The sequence below is a fragment of the Triticum aestivum genome, chromosome 2B (genome assembly GCF_018294505.1).
Source record: "Triticum aestivum cultivar Chinese Spring chromosome 2B, IWGSC CS RefSeq v2.1, whole genome shotgun sequence".
Taxonomy (NCBI): Eukaryota; Viridiplantae; Streptophyta; class Magnoliopsida; order Poales; family Poaceae; genus Triticum; species Triticum aestivum.
In genome coordinates, this window is record NC_057798.1 from 448,252,483 (window position 1) to 448,275,719 (window position 23,237).

Below are 23,237 nucleotides of genomic sequence, written 5' to 3' on the forward strand. Positions count from 1 at the left end.
TTCTTTCTCATGTAATAAGGTTGACGACCACACTTGTGAGGCTTGCCATCTTGGCAAGCACGTTCGTCTTCCCTTTAGTAAGTCTACAAACATTTCCACCTTTCCGTTTCAGTTACTGCATAGTGATGTTTGGACGTCCCCGGTTGCGAGCAACACGGGCTACTTATACTATTTGGTGATATTGGATGATTTTACCCATTATGTGTGGACCTTTCCTCTCCGTCGCAAGTCCGACGCTCTTGCCACACTCACCGCTTTTTATTCATATGTCACCACACAGTTCGGTCGTCCTATTCTCGCCTTGCAAACTGACAACGGCAAGGAGTTTGACAACGTCGCTATCCGCAATCTACTTGCATCCCACGGCACCGTCTTTCGTCTCACCTGTCCCTACACGTCACAGCAAAATGGCCACGCCGAGCGCGTCATTCGCACTCTTAATGACTGTGTCCGCACGTTACTCTTTCACTCCTGCATGCCTCCTCGGTTTTGGCCGGACGCGCTCGCGGCCGCCAGTCTCCTTATTAACATTCGCCTGTGTCGTTCGCGCTGGAACTACACTCCTCACCAGCTCCTCTTCGGTGCGGTTCCATCCTATGACGGCCTTCGCATCTTCGGGTGTCTCTATTATCCTAGCACCGCGTCCACTGCTCCTCACAAACTCGCTCCCCGGTCGCTTTTATGCATCTTCCTTGGTTATCCTCCCAGCACCAAAGGTTACCGGTGCTATGTTCTAGTGTCCCATCGCGTTTTCACTTCGCGGCATGTGTACTTTGATGAGCTGGTGTTCCCGTTACAACAGGTACCGTCACCCTCGGCGTCTCCCGCGGCGCGGTTTGCCCCTACCTCTTCCTCTGGCGAACCGCCCAGCCGCGCACTGGGCTCGGCCCTGCACACACTCCCCGCGCCGGCGGCCCCCTCTGCGGCCCCTGTAGCCGCGACCCCCGCGGCCGCCCCTGTCCTCACGCTCCCACCGCGGCCCCCGTCGCGGCCTCCTCGGTCGTTCCTGACGCCGCGGCCCCCTCGGCGGCCCCCGTCACCGTGGCCTCCTCGGCCGCCCCCGACATCGCGGCCCCCTCGGTCGCCCTTGTCGCCGCGGCCGCACCCCTCACCGGTGTGGTCACTCAGGCTCGGACTAGGACACTTCGTCCTAGCACGCGCTACATGTCTGATGAGTACGTGTGTGCCGCGTCCACCTCAGCATCGTCTTCGCTCCCCACCTCCGCTCGTGCAGCCCTTCGGGATCCGAACTGGCTAGCTGCAATGCGTGAGGAGTTCGACGCCCTACAGTGCAACCGTACATGGCATCTTGTCCCACGGCCTCCCCATGCCAATGTCATCACTAGAAAGTGGGTCTTTCGCCACAAGACTCGCCCCGATGACTCTCTTGAGCGCTGTCGGTGTCAAAACCGCCAGATCTCGGGTAGGGGGTCCCGAACTATGCGTCTAAGGCTAATGGTAACATGAGGCAGGGGACATGATGTTTTCCCCAGGTTCGGGCCCTCTTGATGGAGGTAATACCCTACTTCCTGCTTGATTGATCTTGATGATATGAGTATTACAAGAGTTGATCTACCATGAGATCATAGAGGCTAAACCCTAGGAGCTAGCCTATGATGATTAAGATTGTCGTCCTACGGACTAAACCCTCCGGTTTATATAGACACCAGGGGAGGCTAGGGTTACACAGAGTCGGTTACAAAGAAGGAGATCTAACATCCGAATCACCAAGCTTGTCTTCCATGCAAAGGAGAGTCCCATCCGGACACGGGTCGAAGTCTTGAGTATTGTATCTTCACAGTCCAACAGTTCAGCCAAAGTATATAGTCCTGCTGTCCGGATACCCCCTTATCCAGGACTCTCTCAGTAGGCCCTGAACTAGGCTTCAATGATGATGAGTCCGGTGCACAGTTTGTCTTTGGCATTGCAAGGCAGGTTCCATCTCCAAATACTCCAAAGTAAATCTTGAACACTTAAATCGTGTCCGACTCTGCAAGACGATTTTCACATGCCACCGCAGGGAGAACAACATCCCACAAATATAATCTGCTGACAACTTTAGATAACGTGACATCATACCATGGTCGAGTCATTATTCGAGCCGTTTTCCCAACCAGCTACTGCGCATATAGTGAGGCAGTTTCCTGGGCATGTTTTGTTGAAGCAGAGATCGTGTCCCCCTTATCACAGGACTTTCAACAATACCGGTGCGGGTAGCCCAACCACACCGCCAATCGCGGCGAGTGGGGAACGAGCAGGTTCCATCAGGCGAGTAGGGAGGCGCAAAAGTTTTATGGCCTCTATAAAGAGATAAGGCCTCTTCTTCTTTACCCACACCTTTTCCTTCCGCTTGTCCATTCCCCTTAGCTCGAGCCCTAGCGCCCAGGTGCTCGTCTTCTCCACCAAAAAGAGGTTCTCTGAAGATGTCCGGATCCGGAGCAGGAGGCAAATGGATGGCCTCTACCGTCCAGGAGAAGGATACCAAAAGGCTTCGAGAGGCCGGGTACCTGGCCAAGAAAATCGGCCACCATCTTCCGACGGCGGGACAGATCGTCCCTAATCCGGAGCCTCATGAGAGGGTTGTGTTTCTTCCTCATTTCGTCCGCGGGCTCAGGTTTCCCCTTCACCCATTTTTTCGCGGCATCATGTATTATTACGGGATTGATTTTCATGACCTGTCCCCTAATTCTTTCCTTAACATCTCGACGTTTATAGTTGTGTGTGAGGCCTTTCTTCGTATTTCGCCCCACTTCGGCTTATGGCTGAAGATCTTCAATGTGAAGCCCAAGGTGGTGAATGGCGAACACGCCGAGTGCGGCGGCGCCATGGTGAGCAAGATGCCCAAGGTCACATGGCCAATAGGCACCTTCAATGATTCCGTCAAGGAGTGGCAGCAGCAGTGGTTCTACATCACTGAGCCGCGCGGTAAAAAGTGGGCCGCTGCTCCCGAATTCAGATCCGGAGCCCCCCTGCGGCTCACGTCCTGGTCCAAGAAGGGCCTGAACTGGTCCTCATCCGATGAGCTATCGGTGCTCCAAACACGCGTCAAGGGCGTGGTAGACAAGGATGTCAAACTCGTCAATGTAGTCTAGGTGATGTTAGTTCGCCTGGTTCTCCCTTGCCAGCACCGGGCCTGTAATTTGTGGGAATACGACCCGGCCGAGCACCAGACCCTGCGGGAGCTCTACGGCTCCTCACACAAGGATATCTGGAAGGTGCTCTTCAAGTCCAGTAAACCATGGTCGGGCTCCGCCGAGGACCGCGGGTATCAACTGTCCCGCTCCGCAAGTCTGGTAAGTTATCGCTATGTTCTGTCTATCCATGTTTAGCTGGCATATCCCGAGGGAGACACTTTATCATGCTTTCCACAATTATCCCAGGAATGGACGAAGAAGGTGGGGCGGATACATTGTCCGGCCTCGCTGCCGGAGGAACCGGCAGGATCTCTTCTGACGAAGATGCTGGTCCCAGCGCCTTACAAGGCGCCAAAGAAAGAGGCCTTCAAGGAGGCCAAGGAGACCCAGAGCGGCCTCCGTCGCCGCGGTGCTTCGGACACAAAATCCGAAGACTCCAACGCCCATCCTTCCTCCGAAGATGAAGAGGAGGAGGAAGAAGACGAGTCCTCCATGGGGGGAGGAAAGAAAAGGACGGCCTCCTCATCCTTGGAGGCTGAATCGCCGAAGAGGGGGAATAATCCCCTTCCAGAGGTGTCCACCATGGCTACCAATAGCAGCCCGGAGTGGGATCCCAGGGCCCAGCCCCTGGTAAAATCGTGAGTACATGAAACCCGAACACGCCTACGCGCCCAGGATTACTAAGGTGTAATATTTTAACTTGCGCCATACTTTGTGCAGCCCGGCGAGGTCTCGCGCCGAACAGTCCTCATCGGAGGATTCGCTGAGCTCAGATGCCCTGGAGAGCGAGACGCCTCCGGAGGCTCCTTCCCCGAGCCTGGGCATGACACCGAGGTGTCGTCTCAGCAGGACCCAGACCAAGGAGGGCGCACCTCTGGGGCCGGATACATGGGAGTGACGGTTCCCATGAACGTTGATGGCGGGGCCGATTTTAGATTCAACCCGCAGCCAGACACAGTCCTGGAGACCTTTGAAGCTCCAGGATCAGGCAGGCAGCCCCCCTTGACGGAAGGAGGCAAGCCTGCTCCGCCGGCAACCTCTGTCCAAGCAGAGCTGCAGGGCGGCCTATCGACAGCGCTAAAAAATGCGTCCATCGTCGATGAACATCGCGCCCTTATGGGTGTGGTGATTGAAAAGATTCAGTACGTTGAGAGCGGACTGAATGAGTCCTGCATTAGCCTTATAAAAGGCTTTGAGGTATGTTTTTAGAAACCTTTGAGGATTGTCATAGTATGAACGGTAGCCCCTGATGCATTGTCCGGCGAAAGAGAGAGAACCGGACAGGGGATCAAATTTCCGCTTCGCAGGAGACTCAGTTAATGACATATATCTCTTTGTTGGAAAACATGCGTCTATAACGATGACCGCCTCTCATACTGCGGAAGTGTCCGGACTAAAGCAGAGTCTGGAGCGGGCCGAAGAAGAACTTGGCCGAGTGAAGAAGCAGTTGGAGGACAAGCAAGGTATGTCGAAACCTTTGATAAGTTAAGCACAAACGAGTAGTTGTGCCTGATGAAAATATTTGTATTGTGTGCTCTAGGAGCAAATGCCAAAATTGAGGCACTGAAGAAGGCTATGGCCAAAGCCGACAAGAAGGCCGCCGCGGAGCAGGCTCTTCGTGAGAAGCACGAGGCCAGGGTCATTGAAGCTGAACGAGAGCTCCAGGAGGCCGTGAAGAGAAGCGAGACCTTGGAGCAGAGTCTAGTAGGGAAAGAATCTGAACTCGCCCAAGCTCTCCAAGCCGCAAATGATGTTTGGCAGGAAGCCCGAGGTGCTCTGAAGGACATTCAGGAGGCGAGGAGGATTGCAGCTGGTAAGGCTGTTTTACTCAAAGCGATTTTTATATAGTAATAGGAGAAACTCTAAGCGACAAATTGAATTCTTGTTTCTCCAGCGGCGTTTGAGGACCTGCCATGCAGCATATCTGATGCTGCCCAATTCTACCGGGCTGAGAAGAAGAAGTCTGTGGAAAAGCATTTTTGGTCGTAGTATTTGGCGCCGAATTATCTGATGCCCTTTGTCGATCAGCTGAAGCAGCTGATCGAACTGCACCAGGCGGCCGAACTAGCCATGAAGGACTTAGTTGTCCGGCTGTGGCCCGCTGAGCCAATTCCAAGCAGTTACTTTGGACTCGTGAAGCGGATTGTTGGTGCTTGCCCTCGGCTCGAAGTCATTAAGCGGTCGGTCTGTATAGAAGGTGCACGCATGGCATTTGCCCGTGCGAAGGTGCACTGGGGGAAGCTTGATGCTGAAAAGCTGATGACTAAGGGACCACCGGAGGGTAAGCAGCATCACAAGCCCGAATTATATTATGATGGTGTCCTGAAAGAAGCCCGCCTTGTGGCGGAACAATGTACCAAAGACATTATATTTCCCTGAAGGCAGTCATGATGTCCTTTGTAATGCAAGACACTGGCACTGTTATTATTTATTGCCTGTTATATGAAAGTTTTTTCTTCCTGTGCGGCCGTTTGATATATATGAATCATGAGAGTTGGCCAGGCATCGGCTTCTGCCCCCCACGTAGAAAGTACGGGGGTGTTCAGGACATACCTGAACACTCTTTATCCCATTTTTGGGTCCTTGAAGGAGGTGCATCACAGCGAACCTGGCAATCAGACTATAGGGCTTTATCACTCTCACTTAGCCATAGGAATTCGAGTATGGTAGGCGTAGCCCCTTGTGTTCGGAAGACCGTACGAGGGGCTCTAACAGCGCCTGATCGGAAGACCGACCCGTCGCACTCTGCATTTGTTATGGCATTATGCGGAATAAATCCTTAAAGATTTTACAACCTCTCGAACAGCTGACCAGCTCTCGTCGTATCATGACAGTCAGTTTTTGGCTTTCTCTACTGAGGTGCTCGTCCGGAAGAACCGGGACACAATCGCAGTAGTTCTCCCAGCGCTACCTTAGCCGATGGAGCAGAACGTAAGGTACCAAAACATGGGAGCCGGGCAAACCCAACTAATGACCCAAGACATGATTTGGAGCTCATGCATATAGTGCTATAAGTTCGGGGTGCCGAGCGACTAAGAGGGTGGCCGGACTTTGTTGTCATATTATGAGGACAATGAAGCCCTTGGCATAGTGGGGCATGACACTATGTGCGAGTGTTGTTATGACGAAAAAGGCGTCAATGAGGAATGACGGCCGGTAAGTGTCATATAGTTCTACGTGTTGTAGTGGAGTGACACGTCTATGCGTATAAGTATGGTTTATGCTATGAAAGGAGGTATACTGGCGGAACCTGTTGCGACCGGACGGGAGGAAGCTGTGTGCGGATCTGAAGTGTATCCGGACTGTCTTCTTGGGGAATACTTGTGTATTCCTTCTTTGTGTGTCCGAGCTGATTCCATGTCGCCAGTCTTGTTCTGCGCAAAAGTGAGCATGTAAAGAAAAACGCTTAGAGTCATTTGCGTGTCATAGGGCGGTTGAACCGCGGGTGCTTGATCGGAGCCTGGTCGAGCCGGGCTATCATGCCGTAAAGTAGCTCGGACTCCTTTGTTGGTGGCCAAGGGGTTGGCTGTCGAATCAAGGTTCGATAGAAAGGCACAACTCGCTACCTCAGCGACGGTATACTTTCCGGTGTCGGGGTGGAGTTCGGCCTTGCCCATAATTGTGACTATGTCACGTGGGTTTGGCATGGTGTGGTACCGCGTTGAGTTGACCCAGCACGGTTCGTCCCGGTAGTATATAATAGTTACTATATAAGGGGACAATGCCGAAGACTTACTCTTTGGTATGGTGTTTGTTTGGTGATCCGAAGACAACCTCCAGGGTGGTGGGCCTGTAAAATTTGGCCTTTACACCTGGAATGACATCTTTGAGAAGATGTTTTTAGTGGGTTTGATCCTTGAGCGATCAATACCCATCTGGTGAACTTTGTCTTGGCGCAGCAAGTTTGGGCTGCTGTTTATGCCAATAGGGGCTCGTGTGAGGTGGAACCCACCAACTGTTGGGTCGATGGTGATGGTCTGGGCTCCTCGTTGTCTTCATAGCTTTGGGACCCCTTTTTATTGTTTCCGGTGCATGACCGGCCGTTTTGTTTTGAAGATCCGGTATTCTCTATTGGTATGATTGGCTGCCATTCCAGGGGTACCATGAATTTGACATGGTTGGTCGAGTATGCTGCCCGCGCCGGATGGGCTGAGTTGTTCTCTTTCCGTTGACCGGGCCGGGAGCCGCGGAATCCGGCACCGACTGCCGTGTCTTGGGCGTCATCATTATTTTTGTGACGCTTATGTCTGTTGCATTGAGGTTTATGGATGTTGCCTTGCGTTTCCTGCGTATTGCCCCGGACCGTGATGTATTGGCGTCGGGGTGTGGGCTTTAGGACCTCCTTCTCAAGTTGAGGTAGCAAATTGTGCTTTGTGTACCCTTTGGTGGGGCGGTCGAGTACGTATTCCTCGGCTGCCAGGACCTTAGTCCATCTATCTGTGAGCAGATCTTGGTCAGCTTGGAGCTGCTGTTGCTTCTTTTTCAGGCTTCTTGCAGTGGCCATAAGCCGTTGCTTGAAGCGAACCTGCTCTACGGGGTCCTCAGGTACGCCGAATTCATCGTCGCCTAGGCTCACCTCGTCTTTGGAGGGAGGCATGTGGTTGTCCTCCTCCGAGTATCCGTCTGCCTCCTGTTCATCTAGTCTATCATGCCGGTCTTCCTGTTCGGGCTGCTCGAAGGCAGGCTGGCCGGGATTGTATTCATCATCGGCACCATCCGGATTGTTTTCGTCTCCTGTGCCGGTATTGCTGTGGCGGGGCTTGGAGCGGCGTTGATGACACCCATGCTGTGATTTCTTCCTTGAGGGGTTATCCTCCATTGCCTCATTGCAATTGGTTTCTTTGGGAGTGTCCACCATATATATATATCATACGAGGAGGTGGTTGTCCAGCGCCCCATGGGCGGTGGTTCCTGTTCTTCTCCTGCATCGTCGTCCACACCGTTGATGTCTTCAGAGTCGAAGTCAAGCACGTCGGTCAAATCATCGACAGTGGCAATGAAGTGGGTGGTGGGTGGGCAACGCATTTCCTTGTCGCCTGCTTCCCACTCGAGCCGGACATACTTTGGCCAAGAGTCTCCTAACAAAGAGAGAGACTTTAATGAATTCAGCATGTCGCCAAAAGGCGAGTGCTGGAAGATATTCGCAGCGGTGAACTCCATTACCGGAGACCAACCAGATTCGGCGGGCTCGGGGGCACGCGGTCTGGAACCTACAGCCGGACACAAGTCCGGGGGTCCAGTGACACAGTCTTCCTTGGGGGTGGAGTCCGTGTTCGGCTCTACCGCCGATGAGTATGTGGCCTCCGGGGCAGGGTCCGTCCACCCGTCCTCGGACAACGCGATCTGCCTCGGATTTAGGTCCGGAGCTCTTGCAGGTGCTATATCTCGAGTATTGTCTGGCAGCAGGTCTAAGCCGTGCTCGTCGTGACTGTTCGGCGCTCCTGGCGTAGGCCCGAATCCTTCGAGGATCAAGTCTCCGTGGATATCGGCCGTGTAGTTCAAGTTTCCGAACCTGACCTGATGGCCAGGGGCGTAGCTGTCGATCTGCTCCAGATGGCCAAGCGAATTGGCCCGCAGTGCGAAGCTGCCGAACACGAAGATCTGTCCGGGGAGAAAAGTCTCACCCTGGACCGCATTGTTGTTGATGATTGAAGGAGCCATCAAGCCTTGCAGCGACGACACAGAGGAACTCTCAATGAAAGCACCAATGTCGGTGTCAAAACTGGCGGATCTCGGGTAGGGGGTCCTGAACTGTGCGTCTAAGGCTAATGGTAACAGGAAGCAGGGGACACGATGTTTTACCCAGGTTCGGGCCCTCTTGATGGAGGTAATACCCTACTTCCTGCTTCATTGATCTTGATGATATGAGTATTACAAGAGTTGATCTACCACGAGATCGTAGAGGCTAAACCCTAGGAGCTAGCCTATGATGATTAAGATTGTCGTCCTACGGACTAAACCCTTCGGTTTATATAGACATCGGGGGAGGCTAGGGTTACACAGAGTCAGTTACAAAGAAGGAGATCTAACATCCAAATCAGCAAGCTTGTCTTCCACGCAAAGGAGAGTCCCATCCGGACACGCGTCGAAGTCTTGAGTCTTGTATCTTCACGGTCCAATAGTCCGGCCAAAGTATATAGTCCGGCTGTGCGGATACCCCCTTATCCAGGACTCCCTCAAGCGCTACAAGGCGTGTTGGGTGGTGCACGGCTTTTGCTAGCGTGCCGGCGTGGACTTCACCGACACCTTCGCCCCGGTTGTCAAACCGGGCACGATTCGTGTTGTCCTCCAGTTTGCAGTTTCTCGCGCCTGGCCAGTCCACCAGCTCGATGTGCCTAATGCTTTCTTGCATGGCCATCTCGACGAGCAGGTGTTCTGTCAGCAGCCTACTGGTTTTGTCGACCCCGACTTTCCGGACCACATGTGCTTGCTCTCCCGTTCTCTCTACGGGTTGATGCAGGCGCCTCGGGCCTGGTACCAGCCGATCACGACCTTCCTTCAGCAGCAGGGGTTCCGGTCCACACGGTCCGATGCCTCCCTGTTTGTTTATGACGAGGGTCCTGCTACCGCGTACCACCTCTTGTATGTCGATGACGTCATCCTGACTGCCTCCTCGCCAACGCTCCTTCAGCAGATCACAGCTCGCCTCGGCACCGAGTTTGCCCTCAAGGACTTGGGGGCTCTCCACTACTTCCTCGGCATCGAGGTTGTGCACTAGGCCACTGGCTTCTTTCTGCACCAGCAGAAGTACGCCTACGAGCTTCTGGAGAGAGCGGGAATGCTTAACTGCAAGCCTGCTCCTACGCATGTTGACACGAAGGCTAAGGTGTCCGCCGTCGAGGGTTCTCCGACGTCCGACGCTCCCTTCTACCGCTCCATCGTCGGTGCGCTTCAGTACCTCACACTGACGTATCCGGACATTCAGTACGCTGTCCAGTAGGTGTGCCTTCATATGCATGCTCCTCGTGACACTAATTGGGCTCTGGTGAAACGTATTCTTCAGTACATACGTGGCACCACAGCTATGGGTCTCACACTGACGGCATCACCTGACACCAGCCTTGTCGCCTACTCCGATGCCGACTGGGCTGGGTCTCCCGACACTCGCCACTCCACTTCCAGCTACTGCGTCTACCTCAGGCCCTCTCTAATTTCGTGGTCGTCTAAACGACAACCCACGGTCTCACGATTGAGCGCCCCGGCCGAGTACAAGGTTGTGGCCAACGCTGTCGTGGAGTGTGAGGGAGTCCTGGATAAAGGGGTATCCGGACAACCGGACTATATACTTTGGTCGGACTGTTGGACCATGAAGATACAAGACTCAAGACTTCGACCCATGTCCGGATGGGACTCTCCTTTGCGTGGAAGACAAGCTTGGCGATTTAGATGTTAGATCTCCTTCTTTGTAACTGACTCTCTGTAACCCTAGCCTCCCTCGATGTCTATATAAACCGGAGGGTTTAGTCCGTAGGACGACAATCTTAATCATCATAGGCTAGCTCCTAGGGTTTAGCCTCTACGATCTCGTGGTAGATCAACTCTTGTAATACTCATGTCATCAAGATCAATCAAGCAGGAAGTAGGGTATTACCTCCATCAAGAGGGCCCAAACCTGGGTAAAACATCGTGTCCCCTGCCTCCTGTTACCATTAGCCTTAGACGCACAGTTCAGGACCCCCTACGCGAGATCCACCGGTTTTGACACCGACATTGGTGCTTTCATTGAGAGTTCATCTGTGTCGTCGCTGCAAGGCTCGATGGCTCCTTCAATCATCAACAACAACACGGTCCAGGGTGAGACTTTTCTCCCCGGACAGATCTTCGTGTTCGGCAGCTTCGCACTGCGGGCCAATTCGCTTGGCCATCTGGAGCAGATCGACAGCTACGCCCCTGGCCATCAGGTCAGGTTCGGAAACTTGAACTACACGGCCGATATCCACGGAGACTTGATCCTCGACGAATTCGGGCCTATGCCAGGAGCGCCGAACAGTCACGACGAGCACGACTTAGACTTGCTATCAGACAATACTTGGGATATCGCACCTGCAAGAGCTTCGGACCTAAATCCGGGGCAGATCGCGTCGTCCGAGGATGGGTGGACGGACCCCGCCCCGGAGGTCGCATACTCATCGGCGGTAGAGCCGAACACAGACTCCACCCTCAAGGAAGTCTGTGTCACTGGACCCCCGGACTTGTGTCCGGCTGTAGGTTCCAGACCGCATGCCCCTGAGCCCGCCGAATCTGGTTGGGCTCCGGTAATGGAGTTCATCGCTACGGATATCTTTCAGCACTCGCCTTTTGGTGACATGTTGAATTCATTAAAGTCTCTCTCTTTGTAAGGAGACTCTTGGCCGAACTATGTCCGGCTCGAGTGGGAAGCAGGCGACGAGGAAATTCGTTGCCCACCCACCACCCACTTCATTGCCACTATCGATGATTTGACCGATGTGCTTGACTTCGAATCTGAAGACATCGATGGTGTGGACGACGATGCAGGAGAAGAACATGAACCACCGCCCACGGGGTGCTGGACAGCCACCTCCTTGTATGATATATATGGTGGACACTCCCAAAGAAACCAATGGCAATGAGGCAATGGAGGATAACCCCTCAAGGAAGAAATCATAGCATGGGCGTCATCAACGCCGCTCCAAGCCCCGCCACAGCAATACCGGCACAGGAGACGAAAACAATTCAGATGGTGCCGATGATGAATACAATCCCGATCAGCCTGCCTTCGAGCAGTCCGAACAGGAAGACGGGTAGGATAGCCCAGATGAACATGCGGCGGACGGATACTCGGAGGAGGACAACCACATGCCTCCCTCCAAAGACGAGGTGAGCCTAGGCGATGATGAATTCCGCGTACCTGAGGATCCCGTAGAGCAGGTTCGCTTCAAGCGACGGCTTATGGCCACTGCAAGAAGCCTGAAAAAGAAGCAACAACAGCTCCAAGCTGACCAAGATTTGCTCACAGACAGATGGACTAAGGTCCTGGTAGCCGAGGAATACGGACTCGACCGCCACACCAAAGGGTACACAAAGCACAATTTGCTACCTCAACTTGAGAAGGAGGTCCTAAAGCCCACACCACGACGCCAATACATCACGGTCCGGGGCAATACGCAGGAAACGCGAGGCAGCATCCATAAACCTCAACGCAACAGACATAAGCATCACAAAAATAATGATGACGCCTAAGACACGGCAGTCGGTGCCGGATTCCGCGGCTCCCAGTCCAGTCAGCGAAAAGAGAACAACTCAGGCCCATCCGGCCCGGGCAACATACTCGACCAACCATGTCAAATTCATGGTACCCCTGCAATGGCAGCCAATCATACCAATAGAGAATGCCAGATCTTCAAAACGGCCGGTCGTGCGCCGGAAACAATAAATAGGGGTCCCAAAGCTATGAAGACAACGAGGAGCCCAGACCATCAAACATTACGAGGTAAAGACAAATCCTCCACAAACCAACAAGGGAACAAATGTGCACTCCTCGGGATGCCGACTCAACAATACAAGTCACCCCACGGTACAAAAATACGGCTAATCATCTCTGATCACACAGAACATCCAGCCAATTTAAACCATGGCAATTCAATTGCACTTACCATCGACCCAACAGTTGGTGGGTTCCACCTCACACGAGCCCCTATTGGCATAAACAGCAGCCCAAACTTCCTGCGCCAAGACACAGTTCACCAGATGGGTATTGATCGCTCGAGGATCGAACCCACTAAAAACATCTTCTCAAAGATGTCGTTCCAGGTGTAAAGGCCAAGTTTTACAGGCCCACCACCCTGGAGGTTGTCTTCGGATCACCACACAAACACCATACCAAAGAGTAAGTCTTCGGCATTGTCCCCTTATATAGTAACTATTATATACTACCGGGATGAACCGCGTTGGCTCGAATCAACGCGGTACCACACCATGCCAAACCCACGTGACATAGTCACAATTATGGGCAAGGCCGAACTCCACCCCAACACCGGAAAGTATACTGTCGCTGAGGTAGCGAGTTGTGCCTTTCTATCGAACCTCGATCCGACAGCCAACCCCCTGATGACCCACAAGTGTAGGGGATCTATCGTAGTCCTTTCGATAAGTAAGAGTGTCGAACCCAACGAGGAGCAGAAGGAAATGATAAGCGGTTTTTAGTAAGGTTTTCTCTAGAAGCACTGAAATTGTAGGTAATAGATAGTTTTGTGATAAGATAAATAGTAACGAGCAACAAGTAAATAAAGTGCAGCAAGGTGGCCCAATCCTTTATGTAGCAAAGGATAAGCCTGGACAATTGCTCATAATGAGGAAGGAGCTCCCGAGGACACATTGGGAATTATCGTCAAGCTAGTTTTCATCACGTTCATATGATTCGCGTTCGGTACTTTGATAATTTGATATGTGGGTGAACCGGTAATTGGGTACTGCCCTAACTTGGACAAGCATCCCACTTATGATTAACCCCTATTGCAAGCATCTGCAACTACAAAAGAAGTATTAAGGTAAACCTAACCACAACATTAAGCATATGGATCCATATCAGCCCCTAACGAAGCAACGCATAAACTAGGGTATAAGCTTCTGTCACTCTAGCAACCCATCATCTACTTATTACTTCCCCGTGCCTTCCTCTATGCCCAAATAATGGTGAAGTGTCATGTAGTCGACGTTCACATAACACCACTAGAGGAAAAAAACAACATACATCTCATCAAAATATCGAACGAATACCAAATTCACATGACTAATAATAGCAAGACTTCACCATGTCCTCAGGAACAAACGTAACTACTCACAAAGCATATTCATGTTCATAATCAGAGGAGTAATAATATGCATAAAGGATCTGAACATATGATCTTCCACCAAGTAAACCAATTAGCATCAACTACAAGGAGTAATCAACACTACTAGCAACCCACAGGTACCAATTTGTTGTTTTGATACAAGATTGGATACAAGAGATGAACTAGGGTTTTGAGAGGAGATGGTGCTAGTGAAGATGTTGATGGAGATTGACCCCCTCCCGATGAGAGGATCGTTGGTGATGACGTTGGTGATGATTTCCCCCTCCCGGGGGGAAGTGTTCCCGGCAGAACAGCTCCGCCAGAGCCCTAGATTGATTCCGCCAAGGTTCTGCCTCGTGGCGGCGGAGTTTCGTCCCGAAAGCTTGCCCACGATTTTTTCCAGGGCAAAAGTGATGATATAGCAGAAGATGGACGCCGGAGGCCCACCAGGGGGCCCAGGAGATAGGGGCGCGCCCTATAGGGGGGAGGCGCCCCCTGTCTCCTGGACAGGGTGTGGGCCCCCTGGCCTATTTCTTTCACTCAGAAATTCTTATTAAATCCAAAAAGTCGTTTCGTGGAGTTTCAGGACTTTTGGAGCTATGCAGAATAGGTTTCCAATGTTTGCTCCTTTTCCAGCCAGAATTCCAGCTACCGGCATTCCCCCTCTTCATGGTAAACCTTGTAAAATAAGAGAGAATAGCCATAAGTATTGAGATATAATGTGTAATTACAGCCCATAATGCAATAAATATTGATATAAAAGCATGATGCAAAATGGACGTATCAACTCCCCCAAGCTTAGACCTCGCTTGTCCTCAGGCGGAAGCCGAAATCGAAAAATATGTCCACATGTTTAGAGATAGAGGTGTCGATAAAAATAAAACACGGACATGAGGGAATCATGATCATTCTAATAACAGCAACATATATAGATTTTTTCATATGATTTCCTATGCTCAGGTAACAAGCAATTCACAATGTCAAGTATGGTTCAAAAACTTCATTGGGAACTAATAAACTATAATCTCAGTCATTAAAGAAATTGCAATTTATCATAACATCAGAAAGAGTCAACAATAGAGCTTTTCAGCAAGTTCACATACTCAACTATCATGTAGTCTTCTATAATTGCTAACACTCACGCAAGACTTTTGGTTATTGAGTTTCAGCCGGACACTGAGAAAGATAGGGGCTTATTGTGTTGCCTCCCAACGTATTCACCTTTAGGTGATGTCAACAATAATAGCCCATGCTAACTTACATCCAATTGGATATATATATCATGATCTTTCAAACATGAAGAGCTTGCCAAAGGATAAAATGAAAAAGGGACAGGTGAGGATAACCTTGACTCAAGCATAAAGTAAAAACATAAAGTAAAAGATAGGCCCTTCGCAGAGGGAAGCAGAGGTTGTCATGCACGTTTAGGGTTGATGCACGAAATCTTAATGCAAAAGAACGTCACTTTATATTGCCCCTTGTATGTGGACCTTTATTATGCAGTCCGTCGCTTTTATTACTTCCACAACAAGTTCGTACAAAGCTTATTTTCTCCGCACTAATAAGTCATACATATTTAGAGAGCAATTTTTATTGCTTACACCGATGACAACTTACTTGAAGGATCTTACTCAATCCATAGGTAGGTATGGTAGACTCTCATGGCAAAACTGGGTTTAAGGGTATTTGGAAGCACAAGTAGTATCTCTACTTGGTGCAAGGAATTTGGCTAGCATGAGGGGGAAAGGCAAGCTCAACATGTTTGGAAGGTCAATGACAATATACTTTAACTGAGATGTCGAAAAACATAGACCATTACATTGTCTTCCTTGTCCAATGTCAACTCTTTTAGCATGTCATACTTAATGAGTGCTCCCAATTATAAAAGATGTCCAAGATAATATATCTACATGTGAACCCCTCTTTCCTTATCACTTCCTATTAATTGCAACGATGACCAAGGCTACGTTCATCAACTCTCAACAATTTCTATGCCTCATACTTTCTATGTGTGAAGTTATCACTATCCATAAGATCAATATGAACTCTTTTATTCTTTATACTTTCTCAAGATAATAGCAACATAGCAAAGCCCTTGACTCAACACTAATCTTTATTATAGATAGCACACGGGCTCGATTACAAAAAGGGATCACAATGCAAAACTCAAAACTACTTGATATCAAAATTTCAAACTACTAGATCAAGATACTACTAAAAGGATCGAACTAAATAAAGCGGTAAAGATAGGAGTGTGATGGTGATACGATACCGGGGCACTTCCCCCAAGCTTGGCAGTTGCCAAGGGGAGTGCCCATACCCATGTGTTTATTTCTCTTTCTTCATGGTTGGTGTTATGATCTTCTTGGCAATGATGCCCTTCAGGATACGGTTCTCCTCCTTGAGCTTATTGACTTGTTGTTTGAGATCCATAATTTCTTTACGGAGCTTGCCCGTAACGGCCAAAGCTCCTTTTACCCAAGGATGCTGCATAGCTTCTGGAGAACAAGTGAAACTCTTTTTCATATTTTCATAAGAAAGAAATCTAGAGTTGGAAGGGATGACCAAAGTTGGAATAGCCACGCTCGGTAGTTCCCCCATCATGAATTCTGCTCGGAGACGAGAGGTGACTTCTTGATCTTCCTCCATGGCATCTATCCTTTTCAAATCAGCCTCCATCTCATCCTCCATTGATGGTCCAAAGTGATAGGCATCGCCATTTGCTCCTGGACCTGGCGTTGGGTGAGACACCCGGCTCTCCCCAATTGACTCCTGAGAAGACATCTTGCTTTATTCTGCAATAGAAACAACTCGAAATGAAAACAGAGGATATTTGCGTGATACGGTGGTCAAAACCTTCGGGAGTATATATAATGAATTTTTACCGACCAAAATACGTAACATACAAGAAAATGGAGTCCGGGGGGCACATGAGGTGCCCACGAGACAGGGGGCGCGCCCTACAGGAGGGCATGCTCTCCACTCTCGTGGGAGCCTCGTGTCCCTTTCGGACTACTTCTTTCTTCCTAAAATTCTTAAATATTCCAAAACTGATAAAAATTGCCATTGGAGTTGTTTTGGAGTCGGTTTACTTACCGTACCACATACCTATACCTTTTCGGAGTCTGGAACATTCTGGAAAGTGTCCCTTATGTATTCCTCAGGGGTTACGGTTTCAATAATATTAGTTTCAACATTGATAGGATTACCTGAAATATAGTGTTTAATTCTTTGACCGTTTACCACCCTCAGATTTGTGCCTTCGAAGTTGTTGATTTTTATAGCACCAGAACGATAGACCTCCTCGATAACGTAGGGACCTTCCCATTTTGAGAGAAGTTTTCCTGCAAAAAATCTTAAACGAGAGTTGAATAATAACACATAATCTCCTACGTTAAACTCACACTTTTGTATCCTCCTATCATGCCAGCGTTTGACTTTTTCTTTGAAAAGCTTGGCATTCTCATAGGCTTGGGTTCTCCATTCATCAAGTGAGCTAATATCAAACAACCTCTTCTCACCGGCAAGTTTGAAGTCATAATTGAGCTCTTTAATAGCCCAATATGCTTTATGTTCAAGTTCAAGAGGTAAATGACATGCTTTTCCGTAAACCATCTTATAAGGAGACATACCCATAGGATTTTTGTATGCAGTTCTATAGGCCCATAATGCATCATCAAGTTTTTTGGACCAATTCTTTCTAGATCTATTCACAGTCTTTTGCAAAATTAATTTGAGCTCTCTATTGCTCAACTCTACTTGACCACTAGACTGCGGATGATAAGGAGATGCTATTCTATGATTGACATCATACTTAGCAAGCATCTTACGGAAAGCACCATGAATAAAGTGTGAACCACCATCAGTCATAAGATATCTAGGGACTCCAAACCTTGGAAAAATAACTTCTTTAAGCATTTTAATAGAAGTATTATGATCAGCACTACTAGTTGGAATAGCTTCTACCCACTTAGTAACGTAATCAACAGCAACTAAAATATGTGTATACCATTAGAGGCAGGAAAAGGTCCCATATAATCAAAGCCCCAAACATCAAACGGTTCAATAACAAGAGAATAATTCATAGGCATTTCTTGATGTCTACTAACGTTACCTATTCTTTGACATTCATCACAAGATAAGACAAACTTACGAGCATCCTTGAAGAGAGTAGGCCAATAAAAACCAGATTGTAGTACCTTGTGTGCAGTTCTATCTCCAGCGTGGTGTCCTCCATAAGATTCAGAGTGACACTTACGTAGAATCTGTTCCTGTTGATGCTCAGGCACACAACATCTAATAACACCATCTACTCCTTCTTTATAAAGGTGTGGATCATCCCAGAAGTAATGTCTTAAATTATAAAAGAACTTTTTCTTTTGCTGGTATGTGAAACTAGGCGGTATATATTTAGAAACAATGTAATTAGCATAATCAGCATACCAAGGAGCAGTACAAGAAGCATTGACGACCGCTAATTGTTCATCAGGAAAGCTATCATTAATAGGAAGTGGGTCATCAAGAACATTCTCTAACCTAGACAAGTTATCTGCAACGGGGTTCTCAGCTCCCTTTCTATCAATAATATGCAAGTCAAATTCTTGGAGCAAGAGAACCCATCTAATGAGTCTAGGCTTAGCATCTTTCTTTTCCATAAGATATTTAATAGTAGCATGATCAGTGTGAATAGTAACTTTGGAATCAACAATATAAGGTCTAAACTTATCACATGCAAACACAACTGCTAAGAACTCTTTTTCAGTAGTAGCATAATTTCTCTGGGCAGTATCAAGAGTCTTACTAGCATACTAAATAACATTCAATTTCTTATCGACTCTTTGCCCTAAAATAGCACCTACAGCATAATCACTAGCATCGCACATAATTTCAAAAGGTAAATTCCAATCAGGTGGCTGAACAATAGGTGCAGTGATCAAAGCTTTCTTAGGTACTTCAAACGCTTCTACACAATCATCATCAAAGACAGAAGGAATATCTTTTTGCAATAAATTAGTCAGAGGCCTAGAGATTTTAGAAAAGTCCTTAATGAACCTCCTATAAAAACCGGCGTGACCAACGAAACTTCTTATACCTTTTATGTCCTTGGGACATGGCATCTTTTCAATAGCATCAACTTTGGCTTTATCAACTTCAATACCTCTCTCGGAGATCTTGTGCCCCAAGACAATGCCTTCATTAACCATAAAGTGACACTTTTCCCAATTCAGGACGAGAATAGTGTCTTCGCATCTCTACAAAACTCGATCAAGGTTGCTCAAACAATCATCAAAAGAGGATCCATAGACGGAGAAGTCATCCATGAATACCTCACAAATCTTTTCACAAAAATCAGAAAATATAGCCATCGTGCATCTTTGAAAGGTAGCAGGTGCATTACATAAACCAAAAGGCATACGTCTATAAGCAAAAGTACCAAAAGGGCAAGTAAAAGTAGTTTTGGATTGATCCTTCGCTGACACAGGTATCTGAGAGAAACCAGAATAACCATCTAGAAAGCAAAAATGTGTGTGTTTGGATAGTCTTTCTAGCATTTGATCAATAAAAGGTAAAGGGTAATGATCTTTCTTAGTAGCTTTATTTAACTTATGGAAATCAATTACCATCCTGTTGGGGAACGTTGCAGAAAATAAAAATTTTCTATGCTTCACCAAGATCAATCTATGGAGTCATCTAGCAACGGGAGAGAGGAGTGCATCTACATACCCTTGTAGATCACACGTGGAAGCGTTCAAGAGAACGGGGTTGAGGGAGTCGTACTCGTCGTGATCCAAATCACCGGAGATCCTAGCGCCGAACGCACGGCACCTCCGCGTTCAACACACGTACGGTTGGGGAAGACGTCTCCTCCTTCTTGATCTAGCAAGGGGGAGGGAGAGGTTGATGGAGATCTAGCAGCACGACGGCGTGGTGGTGGAAGTAGCGGCGATCTCGGCAGGGCTTCGCCAAGCTCTACGAGAGGGAGAGGTGTTGCAGAGGGAGAGGGAGGCGCCAGGAGCAGGGGCGCGCAGCCCTACCCCCTCCTCTTTATATAGGGGCCCTGGGGGGCGCCGCCCCCTAGAGATTGGATCTCAAGGGGGGCGGTGGCCAAGGGGGGTGGCTTGCCCCCCAAGCCAAGTGGGGCGCCCCCCACCCCTAGGGTTTCCAACCCTAGGCACAGGGGAGGCCCAACGGGGGAGCACCAGCCCACCAGGGGCTGGTTCCCCTCCCACTTCAGCCCATGGGGCGCTCCGGGATAGGTGGCCCCACCCGATGGACCCCCGGGACCCTTCTGGTGGTCCCGGTACAATACCGGTGACCCCCAAAACTTTCTCGATGGCCGAAACTGGACTTCCTATATATAATTCTTCACCTCCGGACCATTCCGGAACTCCTCGTGACGTCCGGGATCTCATCCAGGACTCCGAACAACTTTCGGGTTTCCGCATACTAATATCTCTACAACCCTAGCGTCACCGAACCTTAAGTGTGTAGACCCTACGGGTTCGGGAGACATGGAGACATGACCAAGACGACTCTCCGGTCAATAACCAACATCGGGATCTGGATACCCATGTTGGCTCCCACATGCTCCTTGATGATCTCATTGGATGAACCACGATGTCGAGGATTCAAGTAATCCCGTATACAATTCCCTTTGTCAATCGGTATGTTACTTGCCCGAGATTCGATCGATGGTATCCCAATACCTCATTCAATCTCGTTACCGGCAAGTCACTTTACTCGTACCATAATGCATGATCCCATGACCAACCACTTAGTCACTTTGAGCTCATTATGATGATGCATTACCGAGTGGGCCCAGAGATACCTCTCCGTCATACGGAGTGACAAATCCCAGTCTCGATCCGTGTCAACCCAACAGACACTTTCGGAGATACCTGTAGTATAGCTTTATAGTCACCCAGTTATGTTGTGACGTTTGGTACACCCAAAGCACTCCTACGGCATCCGGGAGTTACACGATCTCATGGTCTAAGGAAATGATACTTGACATTGGAAAAGCTCTAGCAAACGAACTACACGATCTTGTGTTATGCTTAGGATTGGGTCTTGTCCATCACATCATTCTCCCAATGATGTGATCCCGTTATCAATGACATCCAATGTCCATGGTCAGGAAACCATGACCATCTATTGATAAACGAGCTAGTCAACTAGAAGCTCACTAGGGACATGTTGTGGTCTATGTATTCACACATGTATTATGATTTCTGGATAACACAATTATAGCATGAATAACAGACAATTATCATGAACGAGGAAATATAATAATAACCATTTTATTATTGCCTCTAGGGCATATTTCCAACACATCCTATAACCTGTAATAATTCTTTGCGGGATCAATTCATCTTTATCATTAGGAACAACGGTAATGCCTCCTTTTTAGGGACACAATGGACATGGCTTACCCATTCACTATCAACAACGGGATAAATAATACCTGCCTCAAGGAGCTTTAGTATCTCCTTTCTTACCACTTCCTTCATCTTGGGATTTAATCGTCTTTGAGGATCTCTAACTGGTTTGGCATCTTTCTCCACTGAGATTTTGTGTTGACATAATGTGGGACTAATGCCCTTAAGATCATCCAGAGTATATCCAATAGTTGCTCGGTGCTTCTTCAGAGTTTTCAATAATCTTTCTTCTTCTTTCTCTGAAAGGTTAGCACTAATAATAATAGGATATATTTCTTTTTCATCAAGATAAGCATACTTAAGATTATCAGGTAATGGTTTGAGTTCAAATACGGGATCACCCTTGGGTGGAGGGGGATCCCCAAGAATTTCAATGGGAAGGTTATGTTTTAGCATAGGTTCCTGTTTAAGGAACACTTCATCTATTTCTTCCCTTTCCTTCATAAATATATCGTTTTCATGGTCTAGCAAATATTGTTCTAACGGATCAGTTGGAGGAACAACAATGGAAGCAAGACCAATAATCTCATCCTTACTAGGTGGTTCCCTTTCACGAGGTTATCTACTAAACTTAGCGAAATTAAACTCATGAGACATACCATCTATGCCAATAGTGACACTATTCTTTTCACAATTAATCTTAGCACTAGCAGTATTCAAGAAGGGTCTACCAAAAATAATGGGACAAAAATCATCTTGTGGGGAACCAAGAACAAGAAAATCAGCAGGGTATTTAACCTTCCCACACAAAACTTCAACATCTCTAACAATCCCAATAGGTTTAATGGTATCCCTATTAGCAAGCTTAATAGTAACATCAATGTCTTCTAATTCAACGGGTGCAATGTCGTGCATAATTTCTTTATATAGATCATAAGGTATCGCACTAGCACTAGCCCCCATATCACATAAGCCATGATAACAATGATCTCCTATTTTAACAGAAATAATAGGCATGCCTATGACAGGTCTACGTGTCTTAGTATCAGGTCTAGCAATATTAGCAGTCTCACCCAAGAAAGAAATAACATGCCCATCAAAGTCCTCATCCAAGAGATCATTAACCATAGCAATACTAGGTTCAACATTAATTTGCTCAGGAGGTGTATAAGTCCTAGTATTACTCTTACGAACAACATCAAAGCTTTAGCATGATCCTTTATCCTAACAGAAAAAGGAGGTTTTTCAACATAAGCAGTAGGAACAATAGGATCACTATAGGTAATAGTCTTTTCTTCGACTGTAATAGGTGCAACTACTTTCACTTCAATAGGAGGATTATATTTAAACCACTTCTCTTTAGGGAGATCAACGTGAGTAGCAAAAGATTCACAAAAAGTAGCTACTATCTCAGAGTCAAGTCCATACTTAGCACTAAATCCACGAAAAGCATCGGTATCCATAAAAGATTTAACACAATCGAACTTAGGTGTCATACCTGACTCCTTACCATCGTCAGAACCCCAATCTTCAGAGTTGCGTTTAATTCTTTCCAATAAGTCCCATTTGAAATCAATAGTCTTCAGCATATAAGAACCAGCACAGGAAGTATCAAGCAGGTTGCTATTATCAAGAGAAAGCCGAGTATAAAAATTCTGAATAATCATTTCCCGAGAGAGCTCATGATTGGGGCATGAATATAACATTGACTTAAGCCTCCCCCAAGCTTGAGAGATGCTTTCTCCTTTGTGAGGCCAGAAATTATATATGTAATTATGATCATGATGAACAAGATGCATAGGATAGAACTTCTGGTGAAATTCCACCTTCAACCGCTTATAATTCCAAGATCCCGTATCATCACATAGCCTATACCATATCAATGCATCTCCCTTCAAAGATAAAGGGAAGACATTCCTTTTGACAATATC